The 15,202-nt window shown below is 40.4% G+C and overlaps 1 protein-coding gene and 1 pseudogene across 1 annotated transcript in view; one reads left to right on the top strand and one right to left on the bottom strand.

The window, feature by feature from the left end:
- The window catches only part of tcf25 (transcription factor 25 (basic helix-loop-helix)), a 283,115-nt gene that overhangs the window by 165,611 nt on the left and 102,302 nt on the right, over positions 1-15,202 (top strand). The window lies entirely within an intron of this gene.
- On the bottom strand, positions 10,082-12,367 carry LOC130086885 (uncharacterized; annotated as a pseudogene).

Genomic DNA, 15,202 nt, shown 5'->3' with positions numbered 1-15,202 from the left:
AATCTATTGTTTTATGTGAATGATTTGGCAGGATGATTTTCAGATCATTTTGAAGCAAAAACTCTAGGCGACAACATCCATTAGTCAAAAGTCTTGTGGACACATATTTAGTATGTGTTTTGTGGCCTTATTTCATAAACTTTATTTTTATTTTTTTCAATAACCATGCATAAACAATGTTCTCTCAAAAATACAAACATGTACATACATGTTGCTCACATATTATGGTAGCCCTGTTTGTGCTAAATAGTGTAATTTCACCTGTGCCATTAATATGTTTATAGGCAACTGAAAAAAGCACAAATGTTAGGCATGTCAAAACATCTCAAGGACCCCAAAAACACCTTAGACCCCAGAGGGTTCTAACTGCACAATTACTAGAAATGTTTACCTTGAATATTATACAATTTGCATGCATACAAAATTTGTGGAAAAAGACAATTTTTTCAAGATGTTTCCAACTCTAACTATGAACCTATTCTGTAGAATATATATATTCTACAGAATTGGTTCAAAGTTAGAGTTGGAAACATCTTGCAAAAATGTGTCGTCTTCCACTGGGTACCACAAGAAAGAATGCGAGGACAAAGGAAATATACATATACATAAACATATATATATATATATATATACACTCACCTAAAGGATTATTAGGAACACCTGTTCAATTTCTCATTAATGCAATTATCTAATCAACCAATCACATGGCAGTTGCTTCAATGCATTTAGGGGTGTGGTCCTGGTCAAGACAATCTCCTGAACTCCAAACTGAATGTCAGAATGGGAAAGAAAGGTGATTTAAGCAATTTTGAGCGTGGCATGGTTGTTGGTGCCAGACGGGCAAATCAATGAGTATTTCACAATCTTTCTGTTGAGACATCAGATGGTAGAGTCAGAATTTGGCGTAAACAGAATGAGAACATGGATCCATCATGCCTTGTTACCACTGTGCAGGCTGGTGGTGGTGGTGTAATGGTGTGGGGGATCTTTTCTTGGCACACTTTAGGCCCCTTAGTGCCAATTGGGCATCGTTTAAATGCCACGGCCTACCTACCTGAGCATTGTTTCTGACCATGTTCATCCCTTTATGGCCACCATGTACCCATCCTCTGATGGCTACTTCCAGCAGGATAATGCACCATGTCACAAAGCTCGAATCATTTCAAATTGGTTTCTTGAACATGACAATGAGTTCACTGTACTAAAATGGCCCCCACAGTCAGCAGATCTCAACCCTATAGAGCATCTTTGGGATGTGGTGGAACGGAAGCTTCGTGCCCTGGATGTGCATCCCACAAATCTCCATCAACTGCAAGATGCTATCCTATCAATATGGGCCAACATTTCTAAAGAATGCTTTCAGCACCTTGTTGAATCAATGCCACATATAATTAAGGCAGTTCTGAAGGCGAAAGGGGGTCAAACACAGTATTAGTATGGTGTTCCTAATAATCCTTTAGGTGAGTGTGTATATATGTGACCGATCACGGAAAGTAGGGACACAAGTCGGTTTTGGGGCATTTTGAGTTATTCACAGATTCTGAAAGTGTAGTCTCCAAGCTTTCCAACGATGTGTAACACATGGAAATCTGATAATATTTGGAGAAGTTGTGGCCATTTGAAGGTAGGCACTCAAAAAAGCTAAAAGGGGAGAAAACGGCCTCAAAAGATTGTGCAGTTCTCACCTCTCTCTCCTGCTGGGAGTGACAAAAGGGCTCATTTACATCTCATTTAGATAAGCCATTCCCCCTGTAAAGCTCCCCCTGTAAAGCTGTAAAGCACAGGGGGGAGCAAAAAGGTCAGGAAAATGTGCCATCAAAGAAAAAAAAAGTTTGCAAACAGGTAATAAATAAATGTCTCTTAGCATCTACCGATAAAACTGTATAGGCAACTCTTATGTACACTGAATAAAAAATAAGATAAACTCTAGAGAATGTTAAAATCAGAAACAGGATATGCTATGTGATTTTATATATATATATATATGCTGGGCAGTAGCTAATATTAAGAAATATGTTGTGCTTTTACTTTTAAAAATGTTGGTAACGTTACAGTTAATGCTTACAAACATTGAAGATTTTGAATACAGAAGTTACATTTGTAATGGTGTATTTTCATTTAGATGTGGTATTATTATTTGTGCAGTAGCTAAGATTAATTACTGCATAAATTAATTAAGATTATTAAGTAATAAATTCATTTTAAGACAGCATGGAATAGATTGTAGAATATGCTGTTAGCTATAATTTGGATGGTATAGTACCATGAGCCACAATTAAAGTCTTGTGACACTCATGGCAGGCGTTATTGTTGTTGTTGTCGAGTTTCTGCGCGCCGATTGCTTTGGGCCGGGCCTAGTCAAAGTCCAGGGCCGTTTTTTAGTCCCAGTCCGTCCCTATATATATATATATATATATACACACTCACCGGCCACTTTATTAGGTACACCTGTCCAACTGCTCGTTAACACTTAATTTCTAAGCAGCCAATCACATGGCGGCAACTCAGTGCATTTAGGCATGTAGACATGGTCAAGACAATCTCCTGCAGTTCAAACCGAGCATCAGTATGGGGAAGAAAGTTGATTTGAGTGACTTTGAACGTGGCATGATTGTTTGTGCCAGAAGGGCTGGTCTGAGTATTTCAGAAACTGCTAATCTACTGGGATTTTCACGCACAACCATCTCTAGGGTTTACAGAGAATGGTCCGAAAAAGAAAAAACATCCAGTGAGCGGCAGTTCTGTGGGCGGAAATGCCTTGTTGATGCCAGAGGTCAGAGGAGAATGGCCAGACTGGTTCGAGCTGATAGAAGGGCAACAGTGACTGAAATAACCACTCGTTACAACCGAGGTATGCAGCAAAGCATTTGTGAAGCCACAACACGCACAACCTTGAGGCGGATGGGCTACAACAGCAGAAGACTCCACCGGGTACCACTCATCTCCACTACAAATAGGAAAAAGAGGCTACAATTTGCAAGAGCTCACCAAAATTGAACAGTTGAAGACTGGAAAAATGTTGCCTGGTCTGATGAGTCTCGATTTCTGTTGAGACATTCAGATGTTAGAGTCAAAATTTGGCGTAAACAGAATGAGAACATGGAACCATCATGCCTTGTTACCACTGTGCAGGCTGGTGGTGGTGGTGTATTGGTGTGGGGGATGTTTTCCTGGCACACTTTAGGCCCCTTAGTGCCAATTGGGCATCGTTTAAATGCCACGGCCTACCTGAGCATTGTTTCTGACCATGTTCATCCCTTTATGGCCACCATGTACCCATCCTCTGATGGCTACTTCCACCATGTCACAAAGCTCTAATCATTTCAAATTGGTTTCTTGAACATGACAATGAGTTCACTGTACTAAAATGGCCTCCACAGTCACCAGATCTCAACCCAATAGAACATCTTTGGGATGTGGTGGAACGGGAGATTCGCATCATGGATGTGCAGCCGACAAATCTGCGGCAACTGTGTGATGCCATCATGTCAATATGGACCAAACTCCCTGAGGAATGCTTCCAGCACCTTGTTGAATCTATGCCACGAAGAATTGAGGCAGTTCTGAAGGCAAAAGGGGGTCCAACCCGTTACTAGCATGGGGTACCTAATAAAGTGGCCGGTGAGTGTATATATATATATATATATATATATATATAAAGCCGGTGGCACCGCCACCCTGGTGCCTTTAGGGTTATTGTGCACGACGTGACAAAATATCTGCTCGCTATCTGCCGAACGGCTCTGGTAGTTCCGCTTCAGCACTGATGATGTTGTAGAAAGAGTGCGCTCTGGTTGGTCTGGATTATTCGGGATTTTTTATTTTATACAGAAATACGTTTTATAATTCAGATAAGAATAAAGTTAGTGTTGATTAAAATGAAGGAAAACAAATATATTGATCTGAAATATAGCACATTAATTTTAAATTTATTTAGTTTCAATTACCAAACATACAATCTTAATTTAATTTAAAGCAAACAATACATTTAAAATATATTGGTTGTATGCACTTTTTTTTTTATATAAAAAAAAGATATATATCCAAAAAGACAAGGCCTTAAAGGGTTAAACTCTTGTCACTGTAACAGACACAATCTCTCTCTCTCTCTCTCTCTCTCTCTCTCTCTCTCTCTCTCTCTCTCTCTCTCTCTCTCTCTCTCTCTCTCACACTCACACTCACACTCACACTCACACACACACACACACACACACACACACACACACACACACACACACACACACGTCAAGTCACTTACATTTTAGATGCAATATTGAATAAGCAGAAAAATTTGATTTTCTGCTCTGAAAATATAAATAAGCATAAAAATGATTAAATGTTAAAACGGCTTGCCATATTGGCTCAGAGAGAGAGAGAGAGAAAATGACCTTTTAGATACTAGTACCTATTAATAGATACTAGTATTTATTCAATAAATACTAGTACTAAGTCATTAGATACGAGTACCTATTAAATAGATAGCAGTACTTATTCATTAGCTACTAATACGTATTCAAAAGAATATCTAAAGAATAAGCACTAGTATCTAAAGAATAGGCACTAGTACTAAAGAATAAGCACTAGTCGCAAATGAATAAGTACTAGTACTTAATGGAATAGATACTAATATCTAAAAAATAAGTACTAGTAGCATGAAAATAGAGACTAGTAGGTTAATAGATTAAATGTTAAAGCGGCTTGCCATATTGGCTCAGAGAGAGAGAGAGAGAAAATGACCATATTCAAACCACAATATCTGACTTTCTGAGGGTCGGAGCTAATTACTTTAAATTAGAAAGCTGTTCGGCTTGAGGAGAAGAATATACACGCTGAGTTTTGTAACTGTAGGTAAAACTAACTAAGTTATAACACACTTTATATGTCCTTTTTTAGTCATGAAAATTAATTTCCTCGCCGCGGCCAAACCGTTTAAGATATCAAAAATCTGTCCGCAATTTAGCATCCTCAATGTCTTGACTTCATGCACACCGAGTTTGGAAATGATTGAATGAATTGCCTAGGAGTAGTACTTAAAATTCCACAGCAAGCGTTTTCCAAACAACCCATAATAGCCGATTTCCTGTTGGGCTGGCGTAAAACTTGACCGGGGGAAAGATGTTCGGCCCGATGAGATCTATATGTGTACTGAGTTTCATATTAATTCATGTAAGCGTGTTGGATATATGGACCAAATTGTTGGACCCCGTTCAAGGGGGCGCTGTTGAGCCCCCCTGCCACGCCCGGGTACTAGCTTCAGCCCGGCCCTGATGGCCGTGGGTTTTGACCTGTGTGCAAAATTTCAAGAGTTTTTGAGCACGTTAAGAGCCCCAAAAGCCCCTGAAACCTTGAACTCCATTAAAAGCAATAGACAAATCCCTCACACACAGAGACGAAGAGAGAGGGAGAGAAAATTCTCAGAAACATCCACATTCAAACTAAAATATCTGACTTCCTCTTGGTCTGAGCTAATGACAGTTAATTAGAAAGTTGTCCGGCTTGATCTGAACAATATGCGTACTGAGTTTTATGATTGTAGGTAAAACTATAAAACTAACACCCCCACTTTTGTCAAAAGATGGCGCTACTGAGCCCCTGCACCACGCCCGTTTCTGAAACTTTGCACATGTCTACTGGCTAATAAATGTGATCTGTCTGTCGAGTTTCATGCAATTTTAAGCAATTTCAGGCATACTGAGAGTCTCAAAAGCATCCAAAAAGAATATTAAAGTTTGATGCGTTGCCATGGCAACAGTATCTAAGATATCAATAATCCTTTCACAGGTCTACATCTGGCGTGTGTCTACATTATACACATCAAGTTTGAAGCAAATCGGGTAAAAATAAGAGGGTGATTTCAAAGCATTTTGAAAGTGACACACTTCCTGCTGCCAGTTGGTGGCGCTATAACTTTGACTCACAATCTTCACATCCATGTGATCGGACTCTTACAGCGAACACACTGCTGAAGTTTCATTATGATCAGTTAATGTATAAAGAAGTTATAACACACTTCCTGTTTCACGTTTCTCGCCATAATTTCGTTTCCTCGCCACGGCCAAACCGTTCGAGATATCAAAAATCCCCTGGCAATTTTTCATCCTCAATGTCTTGACTTCATGCACACCGAGTTTCGTGGCATTTCTTTGAATTCTCTAGGAGAAGTACTTTAAATTCCATTGCATGCGTTTTACAAACAACCCTAAATAGCCGACTTCCTGTTGGGCTGGGGTAAAAAGTAAGAGCATGAAGTATATATGAACCGATGAGATCTATATGTGTACCGAGTTTCATATTCTTACATGCAAGAGTGTTTGATTTATGGACCAAGTTTTCGGAGCCCGTTCCAGGGCTTGGGCCCTAATAAATAATCCTAAGGAAAACAATAGGGCCTTCGCCTTTTCAAGGCTTGGGCCCTAATAATTGAATGAGAAGGCTAAAATTGACCTTTTAAGATTTTGTTTATATTGTAAATATATATTTTTTTGCTAATTTATTAAGTTTTCACATGTGGGATAAAACAACAATTTCAATTTTAACTTTCAAGTGTAATCTTTCTTTGTAAAAGGCATAAACTGTATCATACTGATTTCAAAGTTAAGGATTCTTTAGTTTTAATATACATTGGAACAAACACTATAGGGCTAATAACATCTTAGTTGATAATTCAATATACCTACTTTATTTTTGACAAAATATTCCATATTATATATTTAACAAATTAGCAGAAATTGGCGAACAAAAGCTTCATTGATGTGGCAGTAGTCTATTTTACAGTGTAAACTTTATAATCTATCCAAAACTGGTCAACGAAATCTTGTCTAAACATTCATATTACGTCTGTAACATATCGTTTTTATAATATATTAATATATATCAGGGCTCCAGACTAACTTTTCCGCTGCTACCAACTTTTTTTTCTTTACCTTTTTTTTTTTTTACTACATGCCATGGGATTAATCAATGCATGCTGATGAATAGTGGTCTTAATCTGCATACCATAGTTTTGCACTGATGTAAAAAGACTGACAGTGACACAAGACCTCATGTTAGCAAAATGTTTTAATCTTTTAACTCAAAATCAAAATATTCTCCAAAAAACTATTAAAAAGTAAAAAGATGACTGTGAAAAATAGTAGTATTTAATTAAATGCATTTATTGTGAGATTACTACATTTTATTTAATTAAATGCATTTATGATGAAATTCATTGTCATGTCAATTTGTGCTCATTTTGACCACAAACTATGCGCTGTCACTTTAATTCAGTGCATGCAGCACAGCAGAAATAGACTCGGTGTGTAAACGATCTCTGCACTGCTACGCACCACGCCTGTAACAGATGCAGTGTGAAAATACCGTTTCAGGCTACACAAATATTGATCTTGACATTGTTAGCCTCTTGTCTTTTTTACATGTCGTACACGGTACATTTAACTTACACTTATTATGACTTAATTCCTAATTGGCGCATTTCACCATCAGTGTGCAAAGCGCGTGACGTTCATTAATAAATAAACTGCAAGTGTCTTGTCTATGGCGAGTCATATGGGCAACTCCACAGCCGAGCCGACCCCGGGATAAAATAGTCAGAATATAAACACTTATTATAGGTGTACCGTAGTGATTCAGGATAAGTCAAAAACACGGTTTGAATAATGGATTCATGATGTACTCGTTCATTTTGAACATAAGGACTGCAGCAGCTGCTGATACAACGGCGTTCTGTTGCACATGCGTGAATTTAACTGAGTACATGACCATGCACTTGCACAAATGCGACCACATAAAATTTTAACTCGCACATTCTCAAAGAATGGTCGCAGTCTGGATCCCTGTATATGGCATATAAATGTTAATTTGCAGTTTAATACGTTGCTTATACAAAGACATATTATTTCAACATATTTCAGTCGATTTCACTCATCTCAGTACAGCAATATAGTTTTGGAAAAGCCAAACTAGTAGATGTTTTCATGTTCATCTAAAAATAGCATGTTTACTAGCATGTTTAAAAAGTAGACCTTTATATGCGTGTAGTAAACCAAAGCGCACATCTGTGCCATTAATTCGCATAGAGACACACATAACACGCAGGATTCATATTTAAACAGTCTTTTTGCAGTTTACAGACACTTCCATATCGTGATTAGAACAAAGCACTTAAGAATAAAGAACTTACTATTCACAAGACAATCCTCAGCTGGTTCCGTTGCTCCTTGAAATGAAACCGAAACCAGCACTTCTGAGGTAAATGTTTCCAGGATTATTTTACATTACTTTTACATTTATTCATTTAGCAGACGCTTTTATCCAAAGCGACTTACAAATGAGAACAATAGAAGCAGTTAAACTAACAGTAGGACAACAATACGCAAGTGCTATAACCGCCGACCCCGGGATAAAATAGTCAGAATATAAACACTTATTATAGGTGTACCGTAGTGATTCAGGATAAGTCAAAAACACGGTTTGAATAATGGATTCATGATGTACTCGTTCATTTTGAACATAAGGACTGCAGCAGCTGCTGATACAACGGCGTTCTGTTGCACATGCGTGAATTTAACTGAGTACATGACCATGCACTCGCACAAATGCGACCACATAAAATTTTAACTCGCACATTCTCAAAGAATGGTCGCAGTCTGGATCCCTGTATATGGCATATAAATGTTAATTTGCAGTTTAATACGTTGCTTATACAAAGACATATTATTTCAACATATTTCAGTCGATTTCACTCATCTCAGTACAGCAATATAGTTTTGGAAAAGCCAAACTAGTAGATGTTTTCATGTTCATCTAAAAATAGCATGTTTACTAGCATGTTTAAAAAGTAGACCTTTATATGCGTGTAGTAAACCAAAGCGCACATCTGTGCCATTAATTCGCATAGAGACACACATAACACGCAGGATTCATATTTAAACAGTCTTTTTGCAGTTTACAGACACTTCCATATCGTGATTAGAACAAAGCACTTAAGAATAAAGAACTTACTATTCACAAGACAATCCTCAGCTGGTTCCGTTGCTCCTTGAAATGAAACCGAAACCAGCACTTCTGAGGTAAATGTTTCCAGGATTATTTTACATTACATTTACATTTATTCATTTAGCAGACGCTTTTATCCAAAGCGACTTACAAATGAGAACAATAGAAGCAGTTAAACTAACAGTAGGACAACAATACGCAAGTGCTATAACCCCTCTCAGTTTAACTTTAGTGCAGGTTTTTTTTTTTTTTTTTTTTTTTTTTTTTTAAGAGAAGAGAAAGTGTTAGTACTACTGAATCAAGTGCTGCCGGAAAAGGTACGTCTTCAGCAGTTTCTTGAAAGTGGCTGCTGACTCAGAAGCTCTGGTTGAGTTAGGCAGATCATTCCACCAGCAGGGAACAGTCATGGTAAAGATCCGAGAAAGAGATTTTGTGCCTCTTTGAGATGGTACCACTAGACGACATTCGCTAGCAGAGCGCAAGTTTCTGGATGGCACATAAGTCTGAAGTAATGAGTTTAGGTAAGAGGGAGCAGTGCCAGTGGTTGTTCTGTAGGCAAACGTCAGTGCCTTGAATTTAATGCGAGCGGCAACTGGCAACCAGTGCAATTGTGTGAGGAGAGGACTGACGTGTGCTCTCTTTGGCTCGTTAAAGACTACTCTGGGTGCAGCATTCTGGATCAATTGTAGAGGTTTGACAGAGCAAGCTGGAAGACCAGCCAGGAGAGCATTACAATAGTCCAGTCTGGATAAAACAAGTGCTTGGACAAGGAGTTGTGTAGCATGCTCTGTAAGGAAGGGCCTGATCCTCCTAATGTTGTGCAAGGCAAATCTGCAGGACCGGGCAGTTCTAGCAATGTGGTCTGTGAATTTCAACTGATCATCAATTACAACCCCAAGGTTCCTAGCTGACCTTGATGGAGTTATGGATGACGAGCCTAGCTGAATGGAGAAGTTGTGACGAAGTGTTGGGTTGGCCGGGACCACAAGTAGCTCTGTCTTCGCAAGGTTTAGTTGAAGGTGGTGGTCCTTCATCCAGCCAGAAATGTCTGTCAGGCAGGCTGAGATACGAGCGGCTACCGTCGGATCGTCAGGCTGGAATGAGAGGTAGAGTTGCGTGTCATCAGCGTAGCAATGATAGGAAAAGCCATGTTTCTGAATCACAGATCCTAGTGATGTCATGTAGACGGAGAAGAGTAGTGGTCCAAGCACTGAGCCCTGAGGCACCCCAGTAGCTAGATGTTGGGTCTTAGATGCCACACCTCTCCACGACACCCTAAAGGACCTACCTGAGAGGTAAGACTCGAACCATTGGAGTGCAGTTCCCGAGATGCCCTTCATCTTTAGGATTGACAGGAGGATCTGGTGGTTAACTGTGTCAAAAGCAGCAGACAGATCCAGCAGGATGAGGACTGAGGATTTGGAAGCTGCTCTTGCCAGTCTCAGAGCTTCAATTACTGAGAGCAGGGCAGTCTCAGTTGAGTGTCCGCTTTTGAAACCAGACTGATTGTTGTCCAAGAGGTTGTTCTGTGTAAGAAAGGAGGAGATCTGGTTGAAAACAACTCGTTCAAGTGTTTTTGCGACAAATGGAAGAAGAGATACCGGTCTGTAACTTGTTAGATGTGCTGGATTTAGATTGGGTTTCTTAAGCAGTGGGGTTACTCGAGCCTGCTTAAAAGCTGTGGGAAAGGTACCAGTGTGAAGAGAGGTGTTTATGATGTGCGTGAGTGTGGGTACAACTGAGGAAGAAATGGCTTGAAGTAGATTAGTGGGGATAGGATCAAGCGGACAGGTAGTAGGGCGATTGGAAAGGAGGAGTTTAGAGACTTCCGCCTCTGAAAGTAGAGAGAAGGAGGATATAATGTGTGCTTTTTTTGGTAGAATGTGTGTGTCAGTTTGTGGATTGGTAAATTGGCCGCTGATGGTGGTTGTTTTTTCAATGAAGAATGTGGCAAAATCGTCAGCTGTTAGGCTTGGAGGAGGAGGAGGAGGGTTAAGAAGAGAGGAGAAGATTTTGAAAAGCATGCGAGAGTCAGAAGAATTGAAAATTTTGTTGTGATAGTAAGACGTTTTAGCAGTAGAGATATTAGCAGAGAAGGAAGAGAGGAGGGATTGATAAAGACCCAGGTCTGTCGGATCTTTCGATTTGCGCCACTTCCTCTCTGCACCCCTGAGTTTAGTACGATGTTTGCGGAGAATATCAGATAACCAGGGGGCAGAGGGTGTGGCGCGGGCTGGCCTGGAGGAATGGGGACAGAAGTTGTCCAAGCAGGATGTTAAAGTGGAGAAAAGAGTATCGGTTGCACTGTTAGTGTCTAGTGTTGAGAGCTGATCAGGTGGAGGAAGTGTGGATGAGACCAAAGAGGATAGGTGAGAGGGTGAAAGTGAGTGTAGGTTCCGTCGAAAGGTGACCTGTGGAGGAGTGTGTGTTGTGTTCTGAGGCAGGTTGAGGTTGAGAGTGAGGAGGAAGTGATCCGAGGTGTGCAGTGGAGTGACCAGTGTATTGTCCGTAGAGCAGTAGCGCGTATAGATGAGGTCCAATTGGTTACCTGATTTGTGAGTAGCCGCAGTAGATACTCGTTTGAGGTCGAATGATGCAAGCAGGGTGTGGAAATCGGCAGCCTTAGGTTTTTCTAGGTGGATGTTGAAGTCTCCAAGAATTACAAGAGGAGTACCATCTTCAGGGAAGGATGAGAGTAGCACGTCAAGCTCCTCCAAGAAACTGCCAAGTTGACCTGGGGGACGATAGATAACTACGAAATGGATTCTAATAGGACTAGTGATGGTAATTGAATGTGATTCAAATGAGCTGTTGTCAAATAGAGGTGGTAAAGGATCAAATTTCCAGTCATTTGAGATGAGCAGACCAGTACCACCGCCCCTTCCGGTCAGGCGGGGGGTGTGTGAGAAAGTGAAGTTAATGGAGAGGGCAGCAGGTGTGACAGTGTCCTCTGGTCTGATCCAGGTCTCAGTCAGGGCCAATAGACAGACCTGAATGACTTGAAAAAGATGCAATGAAATCAGCTTTGTTAACAGCGGACTGGCAGTTCCAGAGACCAATAGGAAAAGAGAATAAAGTATTAGAAGACACCGGAAGGGTACGGAGATTGTTAGGATTGTACCGCCTCCGACGTGTGACATTTGATTTACGTATGTTAGTAATAGTAGGGATTTGAAAACACATAGTGTAAAGGAGTTCACAAACAGAAAGATCAGACGAAAAGTTGTAGAAGAGAAAGGAAAACAACAATAAATAAACAAGAAGAGTTTAATACTCAAGTGCCTTGTCGGTGTCCTTGCTCGGTGGAGTCGCACAGGTAGAGTCGCTGGTCTTTACACTCTTTGGTCTTCACACGATGAGGGCTTCACACATGGGCAGCCGCGACCGCTGCCGCGGTGCACTAACCAGTTTTATACACGCCTAATACCTCGTTAATGAATACAGCAGGCCACGCCCAACTATTTAGCCAGCGAAACTCAGTCACGACACAAACAAACGCGCGTTTTTACCAGGGTAAACACAGTAACGAAGAGCCGCGCTAAAATCAAATGAGAAAGTAAACACTCACAGACTGATGTTCTCTCCTGTTGTTCTAATGCTTCTTCTACAACTATTAGCAAATGCCTAGAATAAGTACTTTAACTGGCTTTGGCCACGCCCAACTATTTAGCCAGCGAAACTCAGTCACGACACAAACAAACACACGCGCGTTTTTACCAGGGTAAACACAGTAACGAAGAGCCGCGCTAAAATCAAATGAGAAAGTAAACACTCACAGACTGATGTTCTCTCCTGTTGTTCTAATGCTTCTTCTACAACTATTAGCAAATGCCTAGAATAAGTACTTTAACTGGCTTTGGCCACGCCCAACTATTTAGCCAGCGAAACTCAGTCACGACACAAACAAACACACGCGCGTTTTTACCAGGGTAAACACAGTAACGAAGAGCCGCGCTAAAATCAAATGAGAAAGTAAACACTCACAGACTGATGTTCTCTCCTGTTGTTCTAATGCTTCTTCAGTAGAAGCATTAGAACAACATAATAGTAATAGTAATTATTATTACTATTACGCTATTATTATTCCTCACAGCGTCGCAAGACAATGTAAAGTACATGAATTTGATTAAACTTGATGCGTTTTATCGAGCTGATGATGGCGTTGACAGGTTTGCATGGGTCGCTTCAAATCATTTGCGTTTCAATAGCGCGTTCTCTGTAGGCGTGTTCACATTAGCAGTTAATGGGCCCTATTTTAACGATCTGAAACGCAAGTGTCAAAGCGCAAAGCGCAAGTAACTTTGTGGGCGGATCCCGGCGCTGTTGCTATTTTCCCGGCGGGATAAATGCCTCTTGCGCCTGGCGCAAATCTAAAAGAGGTTGGTCTGAAGTAGCTTTATTATTCATAGGTGTGGTTTGGGCGTAACGTGGAATAAACCAATCAGAGCGTCATCTCACATTCCCTTTAAGAGCAGGTGCGCATGTTGCATGGCGGATTGCTATTATAACGGCGGATTTACCAGGCGCGTCAGGAGCGGTTCACAGCCGAGGAGACCGACGTTCTTGTCAGGACCGTGAAAGACAGAGAAGTGACGTTGTATTGCGTGTTTTGCGTGCACCTGTAAACTATGGCATAAACCCTCATGCAGTAACACCCTCAGACGGCACTGTTTATTGATTGTCTGAAGTAGAATGCATGCAGAAATAACAAGAAATTCAACGTTCAAATCAGACTTATCTATCTATTTATCTCTCTATCTATCTCTCTATCTCTCTATCTCTCTATCTATCTATCTATCTATCTATCTATCTATCTATCTATCTATCTATCTATCTATCTATCTATCTATCTATCTATCTATCTATCTATCTATCTATCTATCTATCTATCGTGGGTGGGTTTCTCCCATCCCCATACAAATCAGCGTCGGTTAAACAGGCGTGGGAGGAAAAAAACAAAATTTTCATGGACACCACAATGATTTCCCTCGTGTGTTAATATTTTTCCTTGTTATAATGTATGATTTGCAAAAATAAAAACTGCTGCATCTGTGTTGATGAGAGAATCAAAGTGTATGCGCGTTGTGCACCCGCTACATTATGGCCAAGCATGCGCGCTTAAAATAGCATAATGAACAACGCGCAACGCGCCACTGACTTTAGACTAGTTTTTTTCTGGTCAGTGGCGCAATTGTTTTATAGAACAGCAAAATAGCATGAGGGAAAGTTTGCGCCGGAACACGCCTCCTCTTTGCGCTGAACCGCCCCGGGGAGCGCAAGTCTATTTCTTAGTTAACCGACGTGTGTCTGTGGAGGGAAAAGTCCGCTTTGCGCGGGTGCAAAATAGGAATGATACATGCGTCAGTGTACAAAGTCATTTGCGCCGAGTGCAAGATAGAGCCCAATGAGCTGCCATGAGAACGACTGGCATCTCTCTCTTTTCATACAGATTACATAAACAGAGAATATATATTTTTTTCGTTTTGAATTAGATCATTTAAATGTAGAAAATTCAATGTTTATAAAGATATATTGCTCATGCCTGTGTGACAAGTATTCGCTGAGTTTGGTTTCAGTTTAGAGACGTGCTCCAGAAAAAAAGTTCACGGAGAGGCAGAAAGCACACCCTGTTTATTTTCTTTTTTACAAAAGCACAATGTTTTGTTTTGATTGTGGACACATACAAAAGTAGACCTTTTACAGGTTTTTTAATATTTATTTTGTCTGTATGACCATAAATGTAGTATTTTAAGTCTATTTTGCTGCTATGTGAAGAAAATCCAGCAAAACACGCCGACGCGTTTGTCGAGCCCTGAGGGTTAACACGTAGTGATCAGCAGGCAAACATGAGGGCAGACTCCCCTCATCACAACAGGAGTTCCCTTTCATCTGCCATGATAAGGACAGGACTCTAAAACTCACACCTCCTATAGAAGTTCCACAAACAAGGAACTAGGTGGGCTAGTTAGTAGATAAGCCTGCAAAGACAATTGCCAAGTACCATTTGTGGAAGGGAAGAATGATGACATTAGCATGTCATTGATAAGACTGATCCCATCACCATTTGCCCATTGTTTGTCCCAGTCCCTCAGTCCTGAGACCAAGGTGTGAATGGTGACAGTGTCTCAGACTCACCAAACACAAAGGATGGATTTTCTGTGTAAAATGGAGCAAATCTTCTTCATATCTATTTAAAGAACTGCATATA

The sequence above is a fragment of the Rhinichthys klamathensis genome, unplaced genomic scaffold (assembly GCF_029890125.1).
Source record: "Rhinichthys klamathensis goyatoka isolate OS25496 unplaced genomic scaffold, OSU_Roscu_1.1 h1tg000102l_1, whole genome shotgun sequence".
NCBI classification, from domain to species: Eukaryota; Metazoa; Chordata; class Actinopteri; order Cypriniformes; family Leuciscidae; genus Rhinichthys; species Rhinichthys klamathensis.
Note: the sequence above shows the minus strand (reverse complement) of the source record. Positions and strands in the feature narration are given on the sequence as shown.